The sequence below is a fragment of the Eschscholzia californica genome, unplaced genomic scaffold (assembly GCF_041429995.1).
Source record: "Eschscholzia californica isolate CP2 unplaced genomic scaffold, dmEscCali1.0.p SCAF_3, whole genome shotgun sequence".
NCBI lineage: Eukaryota > Viridiplantae > Streptophyta > Magnoliopsida > Ranunculales > Papaveraceae > Eschscholzia > Eschscholzia californica.
The window spans coordinates 21,253,777-21,267,870 of NW_028238420.1; the positions used below are offsets into that span (position 1 = coordinate 21,253,777).

The window sequence follows — 14,094 nt, forward strand, 5'->3', positions numbered from 1 at the left end:
TCAAATCCCGGTAACCGTACCATTTCCGAACTAGAGAAGATTTCGTACGTTTTTTTGTAACAGAATGTAAACGATGTGTAATTTAAAAAAATTATGTGTAATTTATTGAACATGACACATTTGAATCAGAGAAGATTTCGTACAATGTTACTGTAACAGAATGTAAACAATGTGTACTGTTCAAACAATTATATGCACTTTATTGCGCTTTACACATTTAAACCAGTGAAGATTCCGTATAATTTTATAGCAACAGAAGGTAAACAATGCGTCATGTTACAAAAATTATATGTAATTTATTGCACTTTACATATATTTTTTCACATAACAGTAGCCTTATCATTCAAACTAAAGTTCTGTTGTCTCCAACACATGATGAAATTTATTATACAGTACATATACTTTATAACATTTTTCATTGCAGTTTTTCATAAATAGTACGTATTGCTTACAATTACTTGCATTTTTGTTTTGTAGTTTAGTTGTTACTAATGGAAATTCTTACAGAATCATCCGACGTAGGGAAGAAGATAAAACTAAAGCATTTCAAGTTTGTCAAGAATGATTTAAAGCGTGTAACTGTTGTTTGTTGAATGACTCAGATAGTTGAGAAGATATTACAGTGCACGTATGAAAATATTAAGTTCTAGTATAAATATGTGAATCATTGGATAAATTACGTTGTATACATGAAAAATGATGGTTTTCTTGTGACGCCTCGTGTCCCAAAATAGACAAGACCACGCCCCGACAATTCCCAGACGAGACAGAAATCCGGCAGGATCTCCTTTGTAAATCGAACCGGTCGCACCTGCATACCTGTCATGCAAACCATACATTCGCATAAACAAAGAAATAAACTATCGAGCGGAAGCTAAACAAACTCAACTCAGTTTCGGGTCGAAACCCGAACCACAAACATACAAACGCCTCATAAAACACCAATTCAACTTATAAACAACTCTAAGTTTTACGTATATACATATTAGAGTTTGGTTTCTGCAATAAATACATAATTTGGAAATAACAAAAAACCATATAAAACGACATAACTCCACTAGCCTCGTCAGACAAGATCACCGGCTGGAATACACACTCCGCCTCGAGGCTACGACAAAGCACCTGCACACTGACAACTGGTAGGGGGTCAGAATACTCACCGACACGAGTTATTGTGGTAAAAGACTAATCCAAAACTCATCACGTTTTTAAAAGTTCATTTAATAAGTTGTAAACAACATGACAAAACGAGTTATCGAACCAGTTACCATATATACTATATACAAAACCGTTTTCTTTATCTAGCAAGCAATAATAGTGATTAGCTGCCCAGTACCCATGGTGCGCTCCCAATAAGAGGAGAGTTCCTCAGGAGAGCCTAAAGTGCGTTAGATAGTACCAACCCATTTAGGCACTAGCTAATGCACTAACGTCTCCTCGAGAAAGACTTACCCCTAGCCGGTAAGCCCCTCTCCCACTAAGGGACTCCGCAATCATTGAAGAGTTTACCTCATGATACATTTATACCTTAAGTACTAAATACGTTTTTTATCGGCGAGTTCGAATAAGAGTGTCGTCCCCCAATTACCATGGAAGGACCCGAACCTCATTCTCTTCGGTACCCTGTCATGCATCTAATGCGATCTTTCAAAATCAGTTTCATTCATATATCAAAATCACATTCTCATATTCGACTCAAATTAGTTTCATTCGTATATCAAAACCAATATTCTCATTCGATTCATTATCTTATCAAACACGGAAGTGGAACAACCAAGAGTCATATCGCCACAAAGCAGAGGGATCCCAATCAATGTCACCTCCCAGGCGAGCGGTCAGGGTGTACGACCCCGAGCCTCGAGCTGGAGGCACGAGTACCAAAGGCCAGCAAGTGAAGCACTCTACTCCCACAGGTCTCATGACTAGTGTCGCTCACCTCCCCGGTCTCACACGGGTCACAACCGTGTTCACATGTCATCCTACCCTTAATGGTTACGTGCCCGTAGGTTGACCTAATCCGCAGTCGGGTACATACAAGAAAATCGCCAGTAGTTCACAATCATCGTAAAATTAGTTCGAAAATATTTCTCATATCGCATCAAAATATTTCAAGCATATTTCAGTTCATCACATAAATCGAGTTTCATGCTACCTAAACTCTGGTTATAATGGTTCATCACATAAAGGATTCGGAACCCCTACCTCAGTCCTTGCATCACCAAAGACCTCCCGCCTACTAGACGACCAAATTCCTCCTCATTCACATAGTCTGGGATAAGGAAGAATAACCAAAACCGAAAAGAAACATTAGGTTTTTATACTAAGAACCTTCGTAAATAAAAAGAATCATTAAAACAAAACCATGAAAACTTAAAAGCAAATTCGCTAACTTCGGAAGACTTCAAGTATCAATCGAATCGATCTCTATCTTCGTACCTATGTCTCCTGAATATCGGAAATGCCTACGAACCAATAAACCAACTTCCCATAAACTCTATTTTACATTTCAAAGTCTTCATAGGCTGACAAATCATATAATGAACCTCATAATATAAATCTATAACTGAAATTGTCCATTCATATGAAATACGACAAAATTCGGGTAACTATCTCTATTCCAATTCATTTCCAAACTATTCCAAATATGAAATTCGAGCACTAAAATAATTCGGCAGCACCCTGTCTATATTTGGACACCCCGAAATAGTCTACAATCTCCTAAACATGTTCCTGAACACAAATCATTCGAAGAAATTGAATAATAATCGTCTATATAGCTCCAAATTTTGATCCCAAATGAAATGATGATAACTATACAGTTATCGATATAACCATCATAAATCCACCAAATACGGACGAAATTGAAAATTCTAAACCGCTAAATATGTAAAACAAGTTGAATAGAATTACTAGGAAGAAGTTTCACTGAATTCTGACCACAGAGCGCGAAAGAATCGACGAAGAAACATTTGAACCATTAAACCTCTCACACCTCACGACCAAAACCATTAAACTCCCAAACCTCACGACCAAACCCATTTCATACTATTTGTTCCATGTTGTGGTGGGTGTAAAAGTGGGTAAAAGTGGGTAAAGGTATTTGGTTAAAGTGGGGTCCACAAAAATATTAAAAGAGACGAACCATGTTCCCTAAGTAACACGTCCCACATGCATGCACGGTGCAAGGAACAAGTGGGTTGGGTTCATTTTTAAGTCCTTTATTTGCATACACCTCCTAAACAAGTCCCTCGATTTGGCCAGATTGCAAAATGACCCCTGAAATCAGAACAAGTTCCAGATTTAACCCTTATCTTGACTTGACCAAAATGTTAAATAGTCCCTTAACCAACCTTGGAAACATGGGATGTTACATTCCTCGTCATAAATAACACATAAATTACGAACTTGTTTCATAATTTGTATTTAATGTGTGGTTATGTATGAGTAAAAACGAAAACAAATGCTGCTGTAATGTTCGTAAATAGTACATAAATTATGAACATGTTTCATAATTTGTAAGGGATGTTTGGTTATGTATAAGTAAAAACGAAAATTAAATGAGAGAAAGTGATATATACTGCTGATGACGAAAGTTTATCTCCCGTTAAATCAGCATGAAAAAGGGAGTTGATGCATGACAGCCTCCGTTATGATGGTATATTCTGTTGTGAGAGCAGAGATTCCTCTGTTCAGCCCTGGTTCTCTGCTCTGGTCCAGCTCCTCGCTCCTTGCTCCTTGCTTCCTATTCGCCTGTTCCGAGGGGGGAAAACCTGCAAAGTGTTCGAAAACCGCTCCGACGCTCAAGACAGTCAGGGTGCTCTTTGCAGTAAAATATTGAATATTGATCGATCCTTTTGGGGGGCGAGTTATGGGAACTCTGAGTATTGGCTGATCTTTTCGGGTTAAAAAGATCGTGTCTTGTGAAGGACGATGTGAGGGGACTTTTATAGGCGAAGTTAGGCCGACTGTAATTAGTGGCGGTGGTGAGGCAGTTGCCATCTAACCGTAAGGAAGTTTCCTCTTTAGCGTATCTAGGGTTTCTCTTTGAGCCTATCTCGGATCTTTGATAAGCGAAAGTTCCTAAGTTCAAGGATACTATGTATATATATCTTGCCGAAGTGATAGACTCTAAAGGAGAAGTTTCCTCCTTTAGATATGTGGAGTTCAATCGGTCTTAAACACTTCAAGATATGTGGCTGACTGAGATGTTTCTTGAAAGTTCGAGATTAAGTGTAATAGTCCCACATAGCTCGCAAGAGTGTCCAGAGACTGGGCTATAGGTGTACGCTCAAGCTTAGTAAGTACCGAGGCCTTTTGGGTAGGCTTGTGGTGCCTTCGCCAAGGACAAAACCCCGTACCTGTGTGAGGTGGTTAAAGCGTGGACAATATCGGCAACTGCTAAGGCTTGGGGCGTTACATTAAGTCTTTAGTTCGCATAGGGCTGATATCTCCCCCGTTCTGGGCGTAAGATATGGGTCGATCCTGTGGAGACCCCCTTTTCCTTTTGAGACCCCAGAGATGATCTATCCATGTCAAGGGCGTTTTGTGCAGAGCTGGTTTCTTCCGGCCGACCTCCCAGTTAGGAGAAAATTTGGTGGACCATCGGGTATTTAGCTGTCCTGCTGCCTTAAGCCGAGTCGATCCAAGAGACTTCAGGTCTGATCTTGACTCTTCAGATGTTAGTCAACGTATAGACATTTTGTGCATCATCATGAGTCCTGCCAGTCCTTAGTTGAAAGTAAAGAGACTAAGGAATAGAAGTAACTCGTGTGTTTTTAGTTGAAGACCTGAAGTCGAGAGTAATACCTGTCGCAGAGGTGTTTCGTGAAACTCTTTGGGTCTTACCTGGAGCTGGACCGTTTCGTAGTTCTCGGTTTCTTTGCTGATACTCCAGAGCTGATTGGTATTTGCTAAGTGGAGATGAAGCCCTTTTTTTGGCCAGAGCCATCCTAGCTATGTTTTGTTTTGACATGTGGTTTGTTCTCCCAAGACACGTCTCGTCTTCTGCTTATGTAATTAATCTTTTCCATGCGTGATTTTGTGACGTCATAGATTTGACCCTCAGACCATGCGCTTTCAGCGTTGATCTTTTGGGTTACTGCACACGGCAGTTCGTTCCCTCACGCAAAGACGTGTGGAGTCTTGCTATTGGGGGATATAATGCGTTACCTTGAAATCCGTTGTCATTCTATCAGACCTGATCGATCTCGAGCCGTGTGTATCCCTTGGTCATCATTCCTTCGTGTGTTCCCGAGATACTTTTGGTCTTTGTCTTTAATGACCCTTGTTTGTTTTCAAGAAGTCCCTTAGTTATCTTCTTCCACTATAAATAACTTGCTTTGGTTCTCTAATTCCTTATCACCAAAAGTTTGAGAGGGAATTTAAGAGAGCCCTTCTTCTGACGTTGTCTTCTGATTTTTCCTGTTTCTGCCAAAGACCCGAGATGCGGCCTATGCTTGAGTTCATGCAAGATCGCCTGCTTGAGGAGTGTTTCTTCATAATGACCGTGGTAAAAGATGGGTTTCTTCATAATGGTCGTGGTAACCTCACGAGCCGTTTTGTTTGAACCCGAAGGGGGGTAAGGATTGCCAGTACTGCCTCCGGCTTAGGTGCTCAGGACAAGGTGATGACAGCGAGGGGGTTATTTTTTCCCTTGGTTGTCTTCTTGCCTTGGCTGCATCTCTGAATGGGGGTTCCTGTCAGCCTTTCCACTTTTCTTCTCTCAAACTCTTTTATGTCTCTTCTGTAGTCGCTCAGGTTTTTGGGGTCTGTTTTCCTTTCCCTCGACGATTAAGGGTGTTCCTGCAATTTCTTCTATAATAGGTCCTTCTAATGAATTAATAAAGTATTACCTTTTTCCTTTATACTTTTGTGTCTTTTCTGTTTCTGAGTGTTGAGTTGCTTTTCTGTTTGCTTTTCTTATATAGATGGTTGCTGATATATCTTTCTTGATACTCCTTTTTTGGTCCTGTTTATATCTGTGCATACTTAATATGGAACAGTTACTTGTTAAAATCCTAGTCTTACTAATGCATTCCAGAACTTACTACTCATGCTCCGGATGCTCACTTCTGCAAAACTAAAGAACGTTAGACTTGATCTATCATGCCCTAATCTTACTATTTCCTTTTGCAAAATAAAACCCAAATCAGCTCAGCTCCGTAAATCATAACGATTTTCGGACCTACTTTTGCCCCTAATCATGGCTATTGCTCCCAGGGTTGTCTTTTATTAATATGATTTTGAACCTTTAGCTAGCTAGAATTTCTCCTTAGACCCCTGGTCGTTGGTTTCGCTACCACGACTGATTTTGTTAGCTTGAGCACAATTAGTTTAGCTAGGACTTCTCCTTGGACCCCTGGTCGTTACTTTTGCTACCAGGGCTGGTTTCGTTGGCTTGAGCACAACTAGTTTAGCCAGGACTTCTCCTTAGACCCCTGGTCATTGCTTTCGCTACCAGGGCTGGTTTCGTTGGCTTGAGCACAACTAGTTTAGCTAGAACTTCTCCTTAGACCCCTAGTCGTTGCTTTCGCTACCAGGGCTGGTTTTGTTGGCTTGAGCACAGCTAGTTTAGCTAGGACTTCTCCTTGGACCCCTGGTCGTTGCTTTCGCTACCAGGGCTGTTTTCGTTGGCTTGAGCACAACTAGTTTAGCTAGGACTTCTCCTTAGACCCCTGGTCGTTGCTTTCGCTACCAGGGAAAGTTTCGTTGACTTGAGCACAACTAGTTTAGCTAGGACTTCTCCTTAGACCCCTAGTCGTTGCTTTCGCTACCAGGGCTGATTTCGTTGGCTTGAGCACAGCTAGTTTAGCTAGGACTTCTCCTTAGACCCCTAGTCGTTGCTTTCGCTACCAGGGCTGGTTTTGTTGGCTTGAGCACAGCTAGTTTAGCTAGGACTTCTCCTTGGACCCCTGGTCGTAGCTTTCGCTACCAGGGCTGGTTTCGTTGGCTTGAGCATAACTAGTTTAGCTAGGACTTCTCCTTAGACCCCTAGTCGTTGCTTTCGCTACCAGGGCTGGTTTTGTTGGCTTGAGCACAGCTAGTTTAGCTAGGACTTCTCCTTGGACCCCTGGTCGTTGCTTTCGCTACCAGGGCTGATTTCGTTGGCTTGAGCACAGCTAGTTTAGCTAGGACTTCTCCTTGGACCCCTAGTCGTTGCTTTCGCTACCAGGGCTGGTTTTGTTGGCTTGAGCACAGCTGGTTTAGCTAGGACTTCTCCTTGGACCCCTGGTCGTTGCTTTCGCTACCAGTGTTGGTTTCGTTGGCTTGAGCACAACTAGTTTAGCTAGGACTTCTCCTTAGACCCCTGGTCGTTGCTTTCGCTACCAGGGAAAGTTTCGTTGACTTGAGCACAACTAGTTTAGCTAGGACTTCTCCTTAGACCCCTAGTCGTTGCTTTCGCTACCAGGGCTGATTTCGTTGGCTTGAGCACAGCTAGTTTAGCTAGGACTTCTCCTTAGACCCCTAGTCGTTGCTTTCGCTACCAGGGCTGGTTTTGTTGGCTTGAGCACAGCTAGTTTAGCTAGGACTTTTCCTTGGACCCCTGGTCGTAGCTTTCTCTACCAGGGTTGGTTTCGTTGGCATGAGCATAACTAGTTTAGCTAGGACTTCTCCTTAGACCCCTAGTCATTGCTTTCGCTACCAGGGCTGGTTTTGTTGGCTTGAGCACAGCTAGTTTAGCTAGGACTTCTCCTTGGACCCCTGGTCGTTGCTTTCGCTACCAGGGCTGATTTCGTTGGCTTGAGCACAGCTAGTTTAGCTAGGACTTCTCCTTAGACCCCTAGTCGTTGCTTTCGCTACCAGGGCTGGTTTTGTTGGCTTGAGCACAGCTGGTTTAGCTAGGACTTCTCCTTGGACCCCTGGTCGTTGCTTTCGCTACCAGGGTTGGTTTCGTTGGCTTGAGCACAACTAGTTTAGCTAGGACTTCTCCTTAGACCCCTGGTCGTTGCTTTCGCTACCAGGGAAATTTTCGTTGACTTGAGCACAACTAGTTTAGCTAGGACTTCTCCTTAGACCCCTAGTCGTTGCTTTCGCTACCAGGGCTGATTTCGTGGGCTTGAGCACAGCTAGTTTAGCTAGGACTTCTCCTTAGACCCCTAGTCGTTGCTTTCGCTAGTAGGAAAAGTTTCGTTGACTTGAGCACAACTAGTTTAGCTAGGACTTCTCCTTAGACCCCTGGTCGTTGCTTTCGCTACCAGGCCTGGTTTCGTTGGCTTGAGCACAACTAGTTTTTGCCAGGACTCCTCCCGTACCTCTGGTCGTAGCTTGGGCTACCAGAGCTGTTTTGTCTGCTTTCGCTTGACAAGCTTCGCAAGGACTTCTCCTTTTTCCCCCGGTCACCTTGGCCAGGGCTGTAGTTTAACTAGGACTTCTCCTTTGGATCCTTAGTGGGGACCATGTTTTACTCGAGTAAAGATTTTAAGTTTAACTAGGACTTCTCCTTGCGAGGTCTCGGGTCGTAGCCGTAGCTACCGGAGCTACCTCATTTGCCGGCTTGAGCCGATCAGTTTGACTAGGACTTCTCCTTGGGACCTTGGTCAAGGGTCAGTTTTACTCGAGTAAAGTTTTAGTTTAACTAGGACTACTCCTTAGCGCCCTCGGTCGTTGCCATAGCTATCGAGGTTGTCCTGTCCCTGGTCGTGGCTTTCGCTAGCAGGGCTGCTTTTAAATTAGGGTCGTTGGTCGCTGCTTTCGCTACCAAGGCTACCTTTTGGTCCCCCGGTCGTAGCTTTCGCTATCAGGGCTACCTGCTCATTCAGAGCGATTGTGTTTAACCCGGACTCCTCCTTAGGGCTTTGAGGCTGAAGGTGTTCTGCTAGCAAGAGCTTCTAAGTTTGCTAAGGCTTAATTAGATCTTCTACAGCTTCCTTGTTTAGCATAACACCATACAAGTAAATCTATATTTCACCTCCTTAAGTCTGGCCCATCTTACCGTGTTCAGGGTACATCGGTGTCTTTCTTTTCGAAGGCCAATTTGAGGTGTTCAGCGTTCCAGGGATGCGTGAGGATGTGTCCTGATGCATTCTCTAACCTATAAGTGCCGGGTCTAACGACTTCCACTATCTTATAAGGCCCTTCCCATGTGGGAAAGAGTTTGGCCGCTGATGGTTTTTGGGTGAACTTAGAGGTTCTCCACACCATATCTCCGACGTCAAACTTTCTTATCTTCATGTGGGACCTGTGCTGTTTGGTCATAGTGTCTTTGAAGACAAGGTTATGCAACTCTGCTTGGTCTCAAACTTCGTCGACCAAGTCCAGGTGTTCTAACACTTGCTGTTCATTGGTTTCGGGATCAAAGTATTTTACCCTTAGACTTGGCTTTCATATTTCTACGGGTAGCACGACGTCCATGCTGTACACCATTCAGAAAGGTGTTTCCTCCGTGGCTCTCCGTGGTGTGATGCGGTACATCCACAGTACGTCGGGGAGTTCGTCTACCCAGTTTTTGTTTTCATGGCATTTGGTCTTAATGTATTTAACCAGAGTTTTGTTGGTTACCTCAACTTGTCCGTCTCCGGCGGGGTGCGCGGGGCTAACATAAGCCGGCTTGATCCCGTACTCGGTAAGGAACTCCTTCATGGCGTCGTTGCTAAATTGAGGTCCGTTATCCATGACCGAGATCCTTGGGACACCAAACCTGGTTATCATGTTCATCCACAATATACTCACAATCTCTTGTGTGCGAGTCCTGGTCAGTGCCACTGTCTCCGCCCATTTGGTGAAGTAATCTATCATGACTAGCAACATCTTCTTTCCTCCTGTGCCAGCCGGGAATGGTCCACTAGGTCAATTCCCAGTTGTGCAAAGGGGCAAGGGCTCACGATAGGAGTCAGCTCTGTGGGGTGTAAGCGATAATCGTTAGCGTACACCTGGCATGGCGTGCAATGCCTGGTATGATTTATGCAATCTCCTAACATCCCCGACCAATAATACCCGGCCAGGGTAAGCTGTCTGTTCAAAGTTCTTGGTCATGCGTGATTTCCAGCTGCTCCTCCGTGCATCTCCTTCATGACGTATTCCTGTTCGTCTTTTGCTAGGCAGCACCGCAGAGGGTGAATCAAGGATTTTCGGTATAATAGTCCTCCTAGCAGGGTATACCTTGCGGCGTTCCTGCGTATTTTTCTTGCTTTGCTGGCGTTTTCAGGTAGTTTCTGAGTCAGTAGATATTCGACGTATGGCTTCATCCATGTCTCCCCTTGGGTTATTCTGATTGCCATAACTTCCCGTGCTCCGTCAATGCTTCTCTCCTCCAGTGTGTGAAATATTACCCAAGGGACGGCTAGTGTATTCTCTTCTCGGGGTATCCTGGTGATAGTGAACTTCCCAAAGTGCCTCATCAACTCTCTTACCTTTTTTTAATACTTAATCATGTCGGTTCTTTTTGCTTCATAGTCGTCGTTTTCGTGGTTGACTACCAGTTGGGAATCGTTGTACACTCGAATGGCGACGACCCTGGCTTTTATAGCTAGCTTAAGCCCGACTAGTAGTGCTTCGTACTTTGCTTCGTTATTTGTTACCGCGAAGCTAAATAAGGTAGTCTGAAAGGTCTTTTCCTCCTCAGGACTGATTAGCACTGCTCCTGCTCCTTTCGTGGCCTTGCTCGAAGTTCCGTCTATAAAAAGAGTCCAGATCTGTTTTGGTCCAATACTGGTTGCCGCGATGGAATATTCTGTTACAAAGTCTGCCAATGCTTGGCCTTTTATGGCGGTTCGGGGTTCGTACCTGATGTCGAATTCACTCAGCTCTACTGCCCATTTTGTTAATCGCCCGGAGAGGTCTATTTTCTGGAATACGTTTCTGAGTGGTTGATCTGTTTGTACAACCATGGTATGAGCCTGGAAATAGGGACGCAACTTTCTAGCAGTCAGAATAAGTGCGTAAGCCAACTTTTCTATGGTTGGGTAATTCAGCTCTCCCCTATTTATCCATTTGCTCACAAAGTACACAGGGTGCATCACTCCTTCTATCGCTTTGATCACTACTGCCGAGACCGTCTCTCCGAAGGTTGCAAGATAAACAATGAGTTCGTCTCCCGGGCTTGGGCTGACCAACAACGTAACTTCATAAGATGTGTCTTTAGCTCTTGAAACCCATTCTCTGCCTCATTCGTCCAAATGAAGTCGGGTATTTTTCGAAGAGTTTTGAAGAAAGGCAGGGCCCTATCCCCTATCTTGCTGAAAAATCTGGGGAGTGATGCCAAACTTCCCGTTAGTCGTTGAACGTCCTTCCGACTATGTGGTTGGGCATGTCCTTTAGGGCCATTATCTTGACGGGATTGGCTTATATTCCTCTGTGGCTTACCATGAACCCTGGGAATTTTTTCGACGTCACTCCAAACGCGTATTTTTTGGGGTTTAGTTTCATGTTGTAGGCCTGGAGTCTATCAAAGGCGACTTTGAGGTTAGGTATTAGGTCTTTGCGAGCTCTGCTTTTCACGATCATATCGTCTACGTAGCATTCGACCGTCTTCCGGAGCTGATCTCCAAATATTCCGTTGACTAAACGCTGGTACGTGGCTCCGACATTTTTGAGACCGAAGGGCATCTGTTGATAGCAGTATAGCCCTCGATCCGTTGGGAACGCGGTGTTCTCCTGATCTGCCCATTGCATGGCGATCTGATGGTATCCTGCAAAGGCGTCCATGAAGCTTAACAGTTCGTGGCCAGCCGTGGAGTCTACCAGCTGATCTATGGACGGCAGCGGGAAGCTGTCCTTTGGGCAGGCTTTGTTTAGGTCGGTGAAGTCTATACACATTCTCCATGTATCGTTCTTCTTTTTTACCAGCACCACGTTGGCCAACCATTCCGGGTATCTAGCCTCCCGTATCACCCCTGATGCCAGGAGTTTCTCGACATGCTTGCCTATCTCGGCCTGCTTGTCTGCTGAAAAGTTCCTTTTCTTTTGCTTCACGGGCTTGCTGCCTTCTCTGATATTTAGCTTGTGAGCGATGATCCCGGGATCTATCCCAGGTACCTCATCGGTTCCGAAGGCAAAGATGTGGCGATGTGCCCTGATGAGTATGTAAAGTACTCTATTTTTGGGGTTTTATTTTGTAGTCTTTACGTATAAATTTTGGTAAAGTTACATGGTTCTTGCAGGAATTCTCAAAAATACAAGGAAGCTATTAATTGGACGAAGTTGGCAAAAATATATATTTGGTCTTGGATTGTATGGATGATTGAAGGAATAGTTCAAAGTTGATATAAGAGGATTTTTGCACTCAGTCAAATTATAGGGGCCAATTCTGGATTTCGAGGGACTGAAATTGAATTAAGCAGAATGGCATTGCTGCCCGTAAGAATTAAATTAAAGATGCTGACGTCAGCATCCACTATTGAGAATATTATAGGCGGTGGTTACAGTTTCTTCTATTTTTTAATAGTTTCCTAAACCCACATCTTATGGCATCTAATTATTTTGTTATCTAGACGTTATAAAAGGGGTTTAACCCAAACAATTAAAACACACTCCCACCCACTAGTGAAAAGAGCAAGTTTAGAGGAGCAACATTAGAGATAAATTAGCTTCTTTGGGTGCAAGAATTTGAGAGATTCAAGGGCTATATCGAAGACAAGTTTTGGAGAAAGACGAGAGGAACGGGCTTCATCAAATATCAATTCGGTTTTATCTTCTTCACTATTGTCCTTTACTTGTTTACCATTAATTGAACCATGTATTTAATATCCATGGGTTTCTAACTCTTCCACTAACAAGAGTATTTGAATTCTAGTATCATATTTATTTTATCTCTTGTTAATGTGCCTTAATGTTTCGTAATTAATCGTACTTCGGTTAGTCTAATAAACTAACAACTTGGATTTGAATTGCAATATATTTTAAGTGAAGTGGGTTATGGGTTTTGATCATTGTTAAAGTGTTTAATTGTCTTATTTTCCGAAAATTGAAGATTGATTTCTAACAATTTTTGAGTTATCAAAAGAGGGATAATAATTTGAATTAGATATTAGATTTGAATATGATTGTTAGTGGTGAATTCCAATATCCTAGATTTACCAACTTATAGTTTTTCATTACAATTTTATTTTCTAAGTTTCAATTTTTAGCTTTCCGAACATCTTCTCAAAATCAACTATTTTCTTTCCTAGTTTATTAGTTAATTTTAGGTTTAGGTTCACTAGGCTAACTAGACTAAATATGCAAGTAACTAATATGCAAGTGAGTTACCCTCGGTCCGAGCTTCATCTTCGACAAGAAATCAGCAGCCTGATTGGCTTCCCTATAGACATGAAAAACCGGAAAACTCCGAACTTGGCTTCGAAGCCTCTGAACTCTTTTCCACAAACGCCTCGCCCTCCATGGTAGTTTCTGATGTGGTTTTGCAAGAAGTAACTTGATATTCATCGAGTCAAGACCAAGTCCGACTTCCTGCAATCCGGCACAAAGTGCTAGCTCTAATCCCAACTCAACACCCTATAGCTCGTGTATGAAGATAGTCTGTCCATCAACCTGACCTGTAGCTGCTCTCACAACCGTCCCCTCCGAATCTCGACTAATGGCTCCATACCCCGCGTCCACCTCGTTCAGTGCACCATCCGTGTTAACCATATATCTCCCTGCGGTCGACCGAGTCCATTTACATGAAGTGTAAACCGCCTTTTGGAGAGAGATAGTAAGATTCCAGCGATCGAATCCTCGCTGATTCTCCTCCGTATCTTCAAACCGTTTGGTAACGGTATTCAGCTTGATCCTCACTTCATCACAAATAGTGTGTATAATCAGCCTTGGTGACATGACATTACTTCTAAATACCCTGTTATTCTGTTCCTTCTAAATATGATAGACATAGGCATTTAGAAGCAAACGACCCACACGGGCAGCAATATAAAGCCCACCAAAGTGATTAATACACCACTGTAGCTCCCATTCCCAATCAGTAGCGCAGACTCTCTGAAATCCCATCTTAAGTAATAGCGATTCCCATATAATCTTTGTGACCGAACAACCAAAGAATAAATGGAAATCTGTTTCTTCATCTCCCCCACAGAATACACATGTAGTATCTATAACCATACCCCAACTAGCCAGGAGCGATCGAGTTTTGAGGCGTCTTCGAAAAGCAAGCCACGTGATAAA

General features: G+C 43.2%; 1 long non-coding RNA gene across 1 annotated transcript; it reads right to left on the bottom strand.

Moving 5' to 3' along the window:
* Window positions 1-889: 889 nt before the first annotated feature.
* On the bottom strand, window positions 890-2,279 carry LOC147549000 (uncharacterized). Its single transcript, XR_015238796.1, has 2 exons — window positions 2,203-2,279; window positions 890-1,136 (listed from the first exon to the last, which is right to left on the bottom strand). It is a non-coding gene; the product is annotated as an uncharacterized LOC147549000 (long non-coding RNA).
* Between the last annotated feature and the right edge of the window lie 11,815 nt (window positions 2,280-14,094).